This window comes from Amphiura filiformis, chromosome 13, assembly GCF_039555335.1.
Source record: "Amphiura filiformis chromosome 13, Afil_fr2py, whole genome shotgun sequence".
Taxonomy (NCBI): Eukaryota; Metazoa; Echinodermata; class Ophiuroidea; order Amphilepidida; family Amphiuridae; genus Amphiura; species Amphiura filiformis.
The window spans coordinates 56,163,992-56,178,363 of NC_092640.1; the positions used below are offsets into that span (position 1 = coordinate 56,163,992).

The window sequence follows — 14,372 nt, forward strand, 5'->3', positions numbered from 1 at the left end:
GCGCAAAATATGCAAATTAGGTAGCTAATTTGCATATTTAACTTTTTTTTTTTTTTGCCATTTCCAAGAACCGGTGAGGCGTATAGGGATGTAACTTGATGAGGTTGTGGTAAGCGGCAGTTTCTCGGAGCTGGTGAGGTGTATTGGGGTGTAACTTGGTAGGGTGGTGGTAAGTGGCTGCCCTAAGACTTGATGCAATTTTTGGCGCAAATTAGGTAGCTAATCTAACTTAAAAATTGTTTTTGGGTGTTTTTTTTGCCATTTCGAAGAACTGATGAGGCGTATAAGATATGCAAATTAGTCACCACATTTGCCTATTTTTTTATTTGTCGAAATGCTTTTGGCCATTTTTCGGAACTGGTGAGGCATATAGAAATGTAATTTGGTGGGGTGATGGTTAAGAGCAGTCTTAAGATCAGATGCTATTTTTGTCACAAAATATGCAAATCAGCCACCTCATTTTCCTTTTTTTTCTATTTTAAAAACGCTTTTGCCATTTTTCGGAACTGGTAGGGGGTATAGATGTAACTTGGTAGGGTGGTGGTAAAGGGGCAGTCTTAAGATCCCACGTGATTTTTGTCGCAAAATATTCAAATTAGCCACCTCATTTGCATATTTGTTTATATTTAAAAAGGCTTTTTGCCATTTTTTGGAACTGGTGAGGCGTATAGAGATTTAACTTGGTTGGATGGTGGTAAGGGGCAGTCTTAAGATCCCATGTGATTTTTGTCGCAAAATATGCAAATAAGCTACCTCATTTGCATATTTTTTATTTCTAAAAACGTTTTTATCTACAATAGAAGGCTGACGCTGCGCCAAAACACGTATGTAAGTGTATAATTATTTAATGATAAATGAACTACCACTAAATGTTCCTGTCAGTCCTGCAGTCAGGGGCGTAGCCAGCTTTCTTGGTCAGGGGGGGCAAAATAAAATTTTGGGGGCACAGACGAAAAAAATTGCAGTTGCATCATACAATACATAGAGACTGTATGTCTTCGAGCTTCCCGAAAAGGGCCTTATTGGGATGATGTGCGCGAGTAGCACGAAAAAAAAAATGGTATTTTACACACTTTCGCCCATTATCCGGCTAAAAAATGGCTTTATTGTTACAATTTGCGCGCGTAGCGCGGAAAATTTTTGTATTTTACACTATTTTGGCCCTGAATTTTGCTAGAAAAGGGGCTCCTTGCCCTTTTTCTTTTCCTTTGCCCTTCTGATTTTCTCTTTCACTTTTTGTCAGAGGGGCACTTTTTCTTTCATTTTTTGTCAGGGGGGGCACTCTGCCCCACTTGCCCCCCCGCTGGCTACGCTACTGCCTGCAGTGCAAAACTTCTCATGCAATTCCATCTTTAACATTACATTCAAATAATAATTACATTGTAAATTGAAACTGACACCAATTTTTTTCAGGAATACTTGTTATAATTGTGGTAATAATCAAACAAAAAACAACACTATTTTTGGGATTGTAAAAGAAGTAAGAAAAACAAATGTTTAAATCAGTCGCTTTTTCCTTTCTTCTCTATTGTGTTTGTTATACTTGTATTAGAATTAGAAAATTGCTTGATAAATCGCAATTCCAAGTGTACTAAAATGATAATAGCAAATAAATTTCCATTTTTATATTTTATTTGTTTGCACTTTTTGTTTCTTTGTATGTTTCATTTAGCTTTTTTTTTAAACAGTTTTTATTGGCGATGCAAAGTGCAATAGATACAAACTGAACGGATATTCCAGAATATAAACGTAGATATTACGTTTGTTTTGTTTGTGATGCTTAGAATGAGGCATATTTGAGTATACGAATTCGAGGAAATTTATTGTTTACAAAGTACACATTGCATCTCTATTGAAGGAACAATTGATTAAAAACTACAGAACGACTGCAGCTGTTTTAATTCAGCTAATTTAATTCAGCATTATAAACAATAAAACCCAATATGAAGCCTTTGAATATACAATGTTGCAACAATATTGATACGTATAACATTGAAATATACAGTTAAATATTATATTACAATTACAATATGCTGAACATGTTGGATAAGAAGTATGTTTACAACACCAACATACGGACCTTATTTTCATTTAGGATCTCATAAAATAAACCATAAAATTCGGAGAACAAAATAGATATGACAGCATGACACACTGGTTAAGGTCTATAGCCTTTGCTGCGAGAGGTCCCTGGTTCATTTCCCCGCACCACCAAAAAAGATCTAATTCCGCTATCCTTGTGGCTCATCTGGTAAAGGCGGGGCAGATGACCCGGGATAAAAGACCTCGTTACAGTCGGTTCCGATCAGGGTAATAAGCCCGATTGTTGGCTACAATTGCCTCTTGGAATAGATTCATGAGGATTGTAAAAAATCATATAAAACTTCACAATTAATGTAGACTAATCGAATTTGTACTCAGTGTTAATAGACCGTTTCGTCAAACCACATCAAACCCGTCATCGAGGAACGATGGAAATAAGAAATGGTGTATCGCGTTCGCTGTGGAGATTGCGACAAAGTAGTATGCGAGTTTTAGGAGAACAACTTAAGGCTACATGCTCTTTTTGGTTGAAATTTTTGGCGGGAAATAATCCCGCCAAAACATTAAAGTAATCTTTTCCCACAACTAAATTGAAATTGGTCAATGCATTGTGATGTAGTGTCAATTAAAAGATGCTCGTAGATGGAATGAAATCCTGCCACAAATGGCTGTAATGACAACATTGGCACATTTCGAGATTTTGAAGGTTTATTTGGACGCTTGCTTGAAAAAGCAGCGTTAATTTATATACCACATGTTAAATGGCTATCTTTCCTGACTTCGTTAAAGAATCTACAGACAAATTAAACCTGAAAAAATGACTAAGTTCAGCTAATTTATATGCAAAATTGATGCCAATAGAAAACCGTACATAATAATATAATAATAATAATAATAATAAGCATTTGTAATGCGCCATCAATCTAGTAGAACTATTCCGAGGCGCAGACATGAAAAACAAATAAGTACAATTAAACATTAACATACATAAAGTACAAGTACAGTTAAAACATTAAAATATACATCAGTTATGTTTGGTATATGCTTTGCTAAATAAATGAGTCTTTAACAAGTTCTTAAAAGTCTAAAAACAATCACAGTTTCTACTAGAAGGCTATATATTTGTACACAAATACGGCTATACCCGCATGTTATCGGTTTACACAAACTTACAGTCCTTATTTGCTGAGGACTTACGTTGCTGTTGTCAGTCTCTCAAATTCACAGTGAAGCTATGCAATTCGATGGATTGAAATTCACAATACGCAATTTGATTACGGGAAAGCTATTCCAGATGGAGTGTGTTAATTAAATGGAACAGCCATTTCAGAGGGAGTATGTAAATCAAATGGAACAGCTATTTTGGGACCATTTCAGAGAGAGTATGTAAATTAAATGGAACAGCCAAAGGTATGTAATTTAAATGGAACAGTCTTAACGCTTCACACATAGTATTTCCAATCACCATCTATAATTATTATAATACGCTATTTAAATTCACAATATGCAATTTGATTAGGGGAAAGCTATTCCAGAGGGAGTATGTAAATTAAATGGAACAGCCATTTCAGAGGGAGTATGTAAATTAAATGGAACAGCCTATTTTGTGGCCATTCCAGAGGGAGTATGTAAATTAAATAGAGCAGCCAATGGGTATGCAATTTAACTGGAACAGCCGTAACGTTTATGTTATCTGTATTATAATTACGCTATTGTCTGTGAATCTGTTTAGTCCTACGTGTATGGGGTGGGATGGGATGGGTGTTATTAACAATATAATTCTCAGGTGCAATCTGTGTACAAACTCTGAGCCCTGAAGCTGCTTTATTTGATGATAAACGGACAGCCCTTTTTTAACATTTGGGCCCCTGGGGCCCATAATATTTGACTTATGAGGCTCATGTACATATGTTGAAGTATAATTGCTATCATTAGACTCAAGCTGGGCACTGTAGCTGCTTTATTTACTGAGTAACGGCTGGCCCTATGTTTTAGCGTTTTGGGCCCTGGGGCCAATGGTGTGACATATGGGGCTCATATGTACATATAACAATATAATTCTCAGGTGTAATCTGTGTACATACTCTGAGCTCTAAAGTTGCTTTATTTGATGAAAAACGGCCGGGCCTTTGCTTTAACATTTGGGGCCCGGGGCCCATAATATTTGACTTATGGGGCTCATGTGCGTATGTTGAAATATAATTCTCAAGTGCTATCAGCAGACTCAAGCTGGACATTGTAGCTGCTTTCTTTATTGAATAACGACCGGCCCTATGTTTTAGCTTTTGGGGCCCTGGGGCCCATATTATGTGACGCATGGGGTCTCATATACATATAACAATATAATGCTAAAGACCTGTTAGTGTACCAAATCTGAACCCTGTAGCTCCTTTATTTGCTGAGAAACGACCGGCCCTTTGTTTTAACATTTGGGCCTCTGGGGCCCCTAGACTTAATTAAACATCTGGGGCCAAAATGGGCAAAAGGCAATTTTCAACTTAGGGCCCATACATGTGCCACATATGAGCTCTAGTGCCCTTGTAGTTTTATAGCTAGCCTTGTCAATCTGTTGCCCCTTATTTTAACATTTGGGGCCCTGGGGCCCATAATATATAACATGTGGGGCTTATGTATACTTGTATATATAGAGTACCACTGGATCTATCAGTGAACCAACTCAGGGCCCTGAGGCTGCTTCATTTAATGAAAAACAGCATGCTTTGTATTTTTACACTTGGGCCCCTGGGGCCCGTGACCTTTGACCTCTGGGGCCAAGATGTGCAAATGATAAATCTACAGGGTAGGGCCCATAAGTGTACCACATATGGGCCTTGGGGCCCTTGTAGTTTTAGCGCTAGCCCTGCCAATCTGTTGCCCCTTATTTTACCATTTGGGGCCCTGGGGCCCATAATATATGACATGTGGGGCTCATGTATACTTGTATATATAGAGTAACCCTGGGGCTATCATTGTACCAACTCAGGGCCCTGAGGCTGCTTCATTTGATGAGAAACGGCATGCTTTGTATTTTTACATTTGGGCCCCTGGGGCCCGTGACCTTGACCTCTGGGGCCAAAATGGGCAAAGGATAAATCTACAGGTAGGGCCCATAAGTGTGCCACATATGGGCCCTGTGGCCCTTGTAGTTTTAGCGCTAGCCTTGACAGAATGATGTGTTTGATGGAGGAGGAGAAGGAGAAGGAGAAGAAACCATAGAATGGCAATATACCCGTTCATGCTTCGCATACGGGTATAACCACAGGATGGGAAGATACCCTGCATGCTATTGCATGCGGGTATAAGAAGGAGAAGAAACCAAAGGATAACAATATACCCGTCCATGCTTCGCATGCGGGTATAAGAAGATACCCTGCATGCTATTGCATGCGGGTATAACTAGATGGCACTGTTGTGTTTGATCAAACACGAATATATATGCCTGTGATTCACACCCTAACCCCCAACCCCACCCACATGACACTCTTGACACCCTGTAATATGTTTAATGCTGAAACGGGTTATCAGTATACCAACCTAGAACATTGTTGCTGCTTTATTTACTGAGTAACGGCCGGCCCTATGTTTTAGCATTTTGGGCCCTGGGGTCCATATTATGTGCCATATGGGGCTCGTTTATTCATATTTAATATAATGCTAAAGATCTATTGTTGTACCAAATTTGAGCCCTGTAGCTACTTTATTTGCTGAGAAAAGGCTGGCCCTTGTTTTAACATTAATTGAGCCTCTGGGGCCCCTAGCCTTAACAATCTGGGGCCAAAATGGGCAAAATGCATATCTACAAGTTTGGGCTCATATGTGTGCCACACATGAGCCCTAGTGCCCTTTTAGTTTTACAGCTAACCTTGTCAATCTGTTGCCCCTTCTTTTAACATTTGGGGCCTTGGGGCCCATAATATGGGCCCCAGGGCCTTTGTAGTTTTAGCGCTAGCCTTGACAGAATGATGTGTTTGATAGAGAAGGAGGAAAAGGAGAAGGAGAAGAAACCACAGGATGGGAAGATACCCTGCATGCTATTGCATGCGGGTATAAAGAATACTCTCACTTCCCAGATGCATGTTACTCCACTCATGAATCCCGCTGTGCGCATAACACCAATGGCTTTCCGAATTTGCTTCTAAATGACCTTTGCTGGGTACTCTCTATCTAGGAGGTGTCGTTTTATTTGGTCAACTCTAGTGGCGAGAGCATCATCAGAAGAACAGACTAGAAGGCTATATATTTGTACACAAATACGGCTATACCCGCATGTTATCGGTGTAGCCAAACTTATAGTCCTTATTTGCTGAGGACTTAAAATAAAGAAATTGTAAAAAGTCGTCCAATTGGGCAGAAAATGTGTAAAAAGTGAAAGTCCAAGTCACAAGCTTTAATTGAATGTAGGTTGCACTGTCGTAGCACTTAAAATAAAGAAATTGTAAAAAGTCCCCTCCCAGGGGAGTCGTCTCTCTTAATCTCCATAGGTTGCTGTTGTCAGTCTCTCTTACTCACAGTGAGGCTATGCAATATGATTACGGGGAAACTATTCCAGAGGGAGTATGTAAATTAAATGGAACAGCCATTTCAGAGGGAGTATGTAAATTAAACGGAACAGCCTTTTTGGGGACATTTCAGAGGGAGTATGTAAATTAAATGGAACAGCCAATGGGTATGTAATTTAACTGGAACAGCCTTAACGCTTCACGCTGGTATTTCCAATTATGATATTGATATAATACGATCTGTCTGTTTAGTCCTACGTGTGTGGGGTGGAGGGGTGTGTGGGTGTTAGTAACAATATAATTCTCAGGTGCTATCTGTGTATAAATTCTGAGCCCGGAAGCTGCTTTCTTTGATGAGAAACGGCCCGCCCTTTGTTTTAACATTTGGGGCCCTGGGGCCCATAATATTTGACTTATGAGGCCCATGTACATAATTATGTTGAAGTATAATTCTCAAGTGCTATCAGTAGACTCAAGCTGGGCAGTGTAGCTGCTTTATTTACTGAGTAACGGCCAGCCCTATGTTTTAGCGTTTGGGGCCCTGGGCCCATATTATGTGACATATGGGGCTCATAATGTACATGTAACTATATAATTCTCAGGTGCAATCTGTGTACAAACTCTGAGCCCTGAAGCTGCTTTATTTGATGAGAAACGGCCGGCCCTTTGTTTTAACATTTGGGGCCCTGGGCCCATAACATTTGACTTATGGGGCTCATGTACATATGTTGAAGTATAGTTCTCAAGTACTATCAGAAAACTCAAGCTGGGCACTGTAGCTGCTTTATTTACTGAGTAACGGCCGGCCCTATGTTTTAGCTTTTGGGGCCCTGGGGCCCATATTATGTGACATATGGGGGTTATATATACATATGACAATATAATACTGAAGACCTATAGGTGTACTAAATCTGAACCCTGTAGCTACTTTATTTGCTGAGAAACGGCCGGCCCTTTGTTTTAACATTTAGGCCCCTGGGGCCCCTAGCCTTGTACATATGGGGCCAAAATGGGCAAAAGGCACATCTACAACTTAGGGCCCATACATATGCCACATATGAGCCCTAGTCATCTTATACTTATAGAGCTAGGCTTGTCAATCTGTTGCACCATATTTTAACATTTGGGCCCCTGGGGCCAATAATATATAACATATGGGGCTCTTGTATATTTGTAAATATAGAGTACCCCGAGGGCTATCAGTGTACCAACTCAGGGCCCTGAGGCTGCTTCATTTGATGAGGAACGGCGTGCTTTGTATTTTCACATTTGGGCCCCTGGGGCCCGTGACCTTTGACCTCTGGGGCCAAGATGGGCAAAAGGCACTTCTACGGGGTAGGGCCCATAAGTGTACCACATATGGGACCTGGGACCCTTGTAGTTTTAGCGCTAGCCTTGACAGAATGTTGTGTTTGATGGGAGAAGGAGGAGAAGAAACCACAGGATGGGAAGATACCCTGCATGCTATTGCATGCGGGTATAAATATTCAGAGGTAACAAGTTCCAAAGTGTGGGTGCAACAACAGAAAAGGCTCGATCTCCAAATGTAGATGAAGCAAAGTTCTTTCAATTGGTAACAAAAATACACAAAAGTAAGTAATTATGCAAATGAGGTAATTACAGCTAATTATATATTCAGATATCATTATGCAAATTAGGCATGAGTAGTTTTTTTTTTCATATTTAATGAACGTCTATTCATTCATCATAAATTTTTAAAGCATGAACCTGTTATGAAGTTGAATAAATGAACTGCAGTTAATTACTTACAAATAATACAAAAAAATACAAAGTTTGACATTTTGACGGTGTCTGAATATAATTTTCATTTTTACTGTAAACATGGTATGTGCACCATTACTCAGCCAAATCCGAAAAGTAAAAATAAAAATTCAGTTGCAATGAGACTTTAAATTAACATTTTATTATCTGTATTAACATGGGAGGACAATCGGTAAAAGCATTACTCGGTTAACCGTTGTCACTCGATAGTGGGCCCAACAAATAACTTAAAAAATATTCTTGATCCTTCACACAGCTCAAAGAGTTAGCCATGATTTGCTGTAAGTTCTGTAGGCCATAGGGCCTAGTAGAGTGCACACCAGTAAATACAAGTATCCTACCCTGGGAGAAAAAAATCAGTGTTTCAAACGAGGAAACGTGCAATACGACTGAATTAAATCCATTAGAAAAGGCTTAAAAACCAACTATTAGGCCCTGATTCATATTTAATCCTGGGAAATAGATTGTCTGTGAAAAATGAGCAGGATCTGACTTTTTATTACAATTTGGCTAAACTTTCCAAATGTGTTACATTTCAGAAACACCAAGCTATTCGTAAGGTGGCGTACGTTGTATGGGCTATAGGGTGATCTAATCGGCATTTTCTGGAAAAAATGCTGGACTCCGTATATAATTTCTACAATAGATGACTTCATCTGACCTTCGACTTGCAGATAGGGTAAGTTTTGAAGAAGTGAGTCGCTCTGGAGTCAAGAAAATGACGTTTTCCTGGACCCTGTTTGTACAGAAAGTCAATGGGAGCTATTTACTGGTGTGCACCCTGTACTTAAGCAATTTTTGGAACTGTCTTCATTGGGCGTATTATCGTGTGTCAAACAGTAATGGGAACCGCCATTACACTATACCGCGTATACAAAAATAGCGTGGCCTTGGGCACACACAATTGCTTACAGCAATTGTGGTTTGAAAAACTACTCCCTACGAAATATCTTTGTTAATGTTATGTTTCAAACAGTTTTCCTCAATTGCTTCATTCGTTGTCGACTGAAATAATTTACATGCAAAGAGAGATTAGTATTTCAGCTAACTGGTGGTAGGTCAGACTATTTCAATAGGCCTATACTTTATTTATTTATTTATTTATTTATTTTATTTATTATACTTTATCACTGGCACAGAATTACAAAAAATATATAATATTGCACATAAGTTACATCAAAAATTACACAATATCATGAAAGGAACAAAATTTGTTTTAAAAAGTCCAGTGAATGGCTGGAGCGAACAGGCACCTCTAAGACCGCCCCACCAAATCCAAAAAAGAAGGGAAGGGAAAAATAAATTAGGGGGAAAATGCATGTTATCTTCAAAAATCAAAAAAAAAACAGGCAGTGGCTCTTAAACAGAGTAATATTTAATTTTGTCGGACTCGATGGTAGCCTCCGAAAGGTTTCACACACCATACATTAAAAATTCAAACAAATGAGATAAATGGAGCATATAAGGAAATTCATTTTTCGACATGGATGTTTTCTAAAATTGACCAACTTTGAAGCGCGCGCTTTTCAATTCACTGTTATGTACGGGTATCTACCAGATTTTAATGTGCATCCCCCAGGACTCTACCAAACCAACTTTTTTAGCTTCCTTTTATGGTCCTATAACACATTCAAGATGTTAATAAAAAATATTTCCCGGCACTCCGGCCATATTCAAGGTTAAAGGTCAACACAGTGGTCAAATTTCAAAGTTGCTCAAATCTGGTTAACAAGCACACCAAATTATTCCTCTCATTGCAAGGATTCAGAAAAAGTATAGTTTGACCTACCTGCGACTTACCGTTCTTGAGTTATAAGCAAAAAGGTCAAATTGTGAGCGGTGGTCAGTTTTTTTTTTGCCACACAGGGGCCAAAAATTAAAAATGCTCCGATTTCAACGCAGATGGTCTCAAATTGCTCGTCATGCAAAAGCAAGTCAAAAAAGGAATTGTTTGCACAGTCTAAAATGCTTCGTTATTGACAAAATTGGCCATAAAGGTCAATCCCCCATTACAGCCTATTGACCACAACCTATGTTGTGACGTTTCCTAGGTAACGTAACATCCTACATGGTTACAACTATTCCTTATTTGACTTATTTTTACATAACAAGCAATTTGAGACCAATTTCGTTCAAATTGGAGCATTTTTAATTTTTGGCCCCTGTGTGGCCAAAAAAACTGACCACTGCCCAAAATTTGACCGTTTTGCTTGTAACTCAAGAACGGTATGTCGCAGGTAGGTCAAACTATACTTTTTCTGAATCCTTGCAATGAGAGGAATAATTTGTTGTGCTTGTTAACCAGATTTGAGCAACTTTGAAATTTGACCCTGTGTTGACTCTTTAACCTTGGTATTTCCGTGAGAAAATACATGATCTAAATGAAATAACTTAGGACTGAAGAATTTTGTTGGCCTAATTTGTAAATTTAACGAAAATTAAGTTGCAAAATCTGGGGTGGGCGGTTTTCGGGAAGGGGGATGTTGTCGGTTAGTAAATTTCTTCAAAACACCGCTTATCTGGCACTGATGCAAATTTTCATGATTGAGGCATGTAACTATAGCATGTAAAATAAGCTCAACAGTCCAGTTTTGAAAGATAAAAGAGAATTCGACAAAGCGTTTTCGTAAAATGGACTTTTGGATCAAAAGTGAGCATGAGGGCGCTCTTTCAGATTTGTCGCAAACTTTCTATGTTTTACTAGTTTTTAGTTTATTGAAGTAAAGAGCATCACAACCAAGGTCTGCTTAAGAAATTTGAGTCTTTTATCATGTTTCGTTTGTCCATAGCACCCTTTTGAATGTTGCCTACATTAAATCCCTATTCAAATACATAGAGGGCAACAAACTTTATTAATGTAGCAACATGTAATTAGTAATTTTAATACTGAGGCAATGAATGCTAAACATGATATCACTTGGCTGAAATCAAGTACAGAAACAAGTAGAAATCCATCAATAATGAAATTGAAGATCATGTGGCGGAGGATCACCATTGTACAGCATTGTGATCCTCCGCCACATGATCTTCCGCCACATGAGCCACCCCTGACTAATGAGACTTAACGAGTTACAGTAATTAGTACAAATAAAAATCATAAATTTTTGTTTCAGAAATTGAAAAACCAATGTCTAAGGAAAAAATAGTACTAGCTCATAATATTAATAAATATCAAATAAACAAGCTACATGCATGTAAACATGTCTTGATGAGTAAGAATGCAACAAAGCCACCCTTTTTAGGTGCCCAGTATAAAAAAACATGACCTGTACACACCTACAATATACCCGGAACCCTTACCGAAAACCGCCACACGGGCCAGATTTGAAACTTCTCTTTGCAGAGAATCGCGGTGTCTAAAGTCAACATGCTCTGATTGAGTTGCCAGGATCGGGATGCTTAGATATGAAGTACTCACCGATAATATACCGTACCTCTACCCGCATACCACCCCATCCCAGATTTTAATAATTTAATAACATGGAACAGTAAATGTGGTAAATGAGGGTTTATTGCCTCGTTCTTACTACACCTACGAACACCCGGGCGCCCTTAAACATGTTATAAGAGGATTGATAACTAACCTGAGCTATGGGCGCCTACCTATGTGTTAGTGTAACACGGAGGTAGTACAAGGTCATCCTAAGGGGAAGCTGCACCAGGATTGTTGTGAAATAGGGGTATTTTAGTCTTTTTATGTTTTTTCTAAATTAAAAATCTATAGAATTTTGGCCTTTATTTGCTTTTTATTTGATTCAAATCGGACATTTGGTTCAGAAGTTGCAAGTTATCAAAGGGAACAACGTGACGCGAAAAAGTCGCGAATAGAATTCTGTCCTATACTAATACACGTAATGTATTTCTTATGTATTGTATTGTTTTCAAGGGGCGATATTTAAGGAATTTCCAGCTAAAAATTAATTTCTGAATAATGTAATATGTTTATTGTCTATAAAGAGTGCTAATAATTAGTATAAATGTTATTGTTGTCAGAAACATGATTTTATAACATTTGATATGCATAATTGCTGCCTAATTAACATATTAAGTGTTTCTAGACTTAAAATGCCATTTTCTGCCAGATGTTGTTTCGCGTCATTTTTTACCTTGCGCGTCACTTTTCTTGGTAATGGTGTATCTGTTTGAGGTTATCTTTGGCAAGTATGTTGGACATACCTGTATCTAAATTTTTATAGAAGGAAATTTTGAAAAACATCTGGTAACCATGGAAACGACCCGTTTTTGTAAATTTTCCGCCAAAATGCGCAAATTTACCAATTTTAATGCACCGTAGCGTAACCGTACAACCTTTTTTTGAAAATTCCCTCTATACATTTTTTAATTAGACCTAAATTTATCAAATAAAACAAATTTCAAAAAAAAATACCAAAGAACGACTGAAAAAAATGTCGCGCAACTACATCATGTGAAAATCCAACATGGCCGCCGTTACCATGGCAACCGTTATAACGACGATCATTTTTTGGCTGGAATCGCTAAGTTTGATCAGCACACACATTCCCACCAATTTACAAGTGCACAGGTCAAATACTTTAGAAAATCACTTTTTTTCAGTGCAGCTTCCCCTTAACACAGATGCTTGTTCACACAGTTCTTTCCCTCTGAGTTTAAGTGTTCCATGTTAAAACAGCATGGCTAGAGCTAACACTGAATAATCGATCGCTTAATTACTTAGTGTTAGCTCGGCGCTCGCTAATACCATGCTAATACAAAGATTTACCAGTGGTATTGTGCTACGCTCCTTAGCTTCGTGTTCGTTAACACAATACAGACGGGCGCTAACACTATAATAGCTACCTTAGAGCTTTAAAGTAAATATCTTGATGCTACAGAGATAGCTTAGTGAACAAGAACTTGACTCTAATGTCCGTCTGAACCACTCTGGTCTGAAAGACAGATTTGTGATCAGGCTCACCAGAGTATGTTATGCACAAACAAATAATACTTTTCAGTTGGCCTAGCCAGGCCAGGCCAGGTCAGGCCAGGCCCTGTTTTGTACATACCCATCGGTTCGTCATCAAATACAACATTTTATAAATTGGTTTGTAAACATGGTAAACACCTTTAAAAATAACTGAAGTATCGTCATCAAAAAATAATAATAATAATGGCTAGGTCATTTTATTATGAACACATTGATTTGTAAACACCCTTAAATAAATGAAGACCATATCAAAATGATTAAAGAGTTTAACTTCAACACTACAATATTTTTCGCTCACCTGGAACGTTTTCACTAGTTCGACTAGCGTCTTCAGCAGATGGTGATGATGTGATGATATCTTTTCTACATTCGGGATATCTCTCACTGATGACGTCATATGATTGACAGGATGACGTCATATGATGTTACGATGTAGCCCCCCCCCCCCCCCGGGCATCAGCAAGTTATCCCAGATAGGATCTATTTCTATACCTTTGTCACGATTCAGTCTTAGTTTCTGAGTCCTTATGTGTATTTTGCTTCCAGAACTCTGCGGGGATACTCCTTTTGCTGTGGTATCATCACAGCAGACGCTAGTCGAACTAGTGAAAACGTTCCAGGTGAGCAAAAAATAGTGTAGTGTTGAAGTTTTTAATCATTTACGTATGAATATCCACTCGTACATATCAAAATGTTGGGCACAAAGTTAATTTGGGTTTAATTGGCTCTTTAATTTAAGTAATGAATAAGTGACAAACGCAAAATCGCGCGAATAGCACACTCTGCAATAACGTACAGCTAGCTCAGTAGTGTGTAGCTCGAGATATAGTACTCTAGCTAAAATACAGGTTTACATTTACTATCGTACATTATCTTGCTGTATTTCAGCTAGAGCCCCAAACGACAAGCTTCCGGTGTTTTTTTTGAGAACAATACTGTTACGTGAGATGAAGAAGAAACCCGCCTCGGAGCCCGCCCTACTCATTATTTCATTGTACTTATTGCAATTTGCCTCCACACATTACGTAATCAACACAAAGCTTTTGTGAGGATTAGTGAGTGGATAAGAAATTGACAGCGGAGGATACGAAGGACACGCCGAT

The 14,372-nt window shown here is 38.5% G+C and overlaps 2 protein-coding genes across 2 annotated transcripts in view; one reads left to right on the forward strand and one right to left on the reverse strand.

The window, feature by feature from the left end:
• Positions 1-13,643, reverse strand: part of LOC140168556 (ornithine decarboxylase-like) — a 92,792-nt gene extending 79,149 nt beyond the window's left edge. The window contains exon 1 of the mRNA XM_072191956.1: positions 13,568-13,643. The gene's annotated coding sequence lies outside the window, so the exon portion shown is untranslated. The remainder of the gene's footprint in view (positions 1-13,567) is intronic.
• Positions 13,644-13,750: 107 nt separating this feature from the next.
• Positions 13,751-14,372, forward strand: part of LOC140167335 (MFS-type transporter SLC18B1-like) — a 100,556-nt gene continuing 99,934 nt past the window's right edge. Inside the window, exon 1 of the mRNA XM_072190656.1 lies at positions 13,751-13,889. The gene's annotated coding sequence lies outside the window, so the exon portion shown is untranslated. The remainder of the gene's footprint in view (positions 13,890-14,372) is intronic.